This window comes from Octopus bimaculoides, chromosome 5 (assembly GCF_001194135.2).
Source record: "Octopus bimaculoides isolate UCB-OBI-ISO-001 chromosome 5, ASM119413v2, whole genome shotgun sequence".
NCBI classification, from domain to species: Eukaryota; Metazoa; Mollusca; class Cephalopoda; order Octopoda; family Octopodidae; genus Octopus; species Octopus bimaculoides.
In genome coordinates this window covers 110,632-111,646 of record NC_068985.1, presented here as the reverse complement: position 1 = coordinate 111,646, position 1,015 = coordinate 110,632, and the positions used below count along the sequence as shown (strand labels likewise).

Sequence of the window (1,015 nt, the reverse complement as noted above, 5' to 3'; positions counted from 1 at the left end):
AAGTCTTTATATATATATATATATATATATATATATATATGTATATATATATATGTATGTATGCATGTTCTTTTGTTCTTTCACTGGATTCAGCCAGAGGATGGAGCCATGCTGGAGCACTGCCTTCCAGAGATTCTGAAACCCAAGCTTTTGCAATACTGGGTCTTTATCTGAGATGAAGAGGATGGTATCTTTGGCAGTATGCAGTGCCATCCAGTTCAGTGGTTGGTATAGCTTTTAATTCCAAAGCTGGGAGCTAGACCTTCCATATGATCGTCACTGCATACCTTTCCTGCCTTCTCTCCAGGGAATAGAGCTTCAGTTCTTGCAGCCTCTCCCAGTAGCTCATCTCTTTCACCAACTAAATCTTCTTTGTGTAGTGGTGCTGGATTGCCGCAAGTTCTGCCACCAATTTGATGCTCTGTGGTGACCACAGTTAGGAGTTGCAATCCAGATAATTGAGGATAAATGTCCTCCACAGGAGTTGCAATGTATCCTTATTTCTGGTTCTGAATGATCTAAGGATATATCCAGTTATTCGCCTGCACAGTGTTGCTATTTTGGTAATATGCATATGGAATGTTGCGTCACTACTCATGTGTGTAGCTATATATACACGTGCAAGTCGTTCAGGAGATCATAAGTCAAGGAAAAGATGCACTCGTATATCTGTCAATAGAGTGAGTATATTATCTGAAATGTATAGTATTAAATATCCATCATGGCTGGTCTTACCAATTGGTTTCACGTAAAGAATACAATGCAGTGTTAGGTATCAAACTGATTATATAACTTTAGGCTCGTTACAGACAGCTGATATGGAAGGGAATATAGTAACTGCTCTCTATTATTGGAGGTGGATTAGCACAACCGGTCAGTGGCTGCAGTGAAAAAGGTGGTGGAAAGAAAAGGGGCCAGGGGCTAAGAATTCACAGCCAACAAACACAGCTATATATACTTCCATCCCTAGAAAAAATTATACATACGACACTGCTACACATAACACCCCCCCCCC

At 40.4% G+C, this 1,015-nt stretch overlaps 1 protein-coding gene across 2 annotated transcripts in view; it reads right to left on the bottom strand.

Annotated features, from left to right (window-relative positions):
- Positions 1-1,015, bottom strand: part of LOC106873775 (ropporin-1-like protein) — a 36,044-nt gene that overhangs the window by 22,734 nt on the left and 12,295 nt on the right. The window lies entirely within an intron of this gene.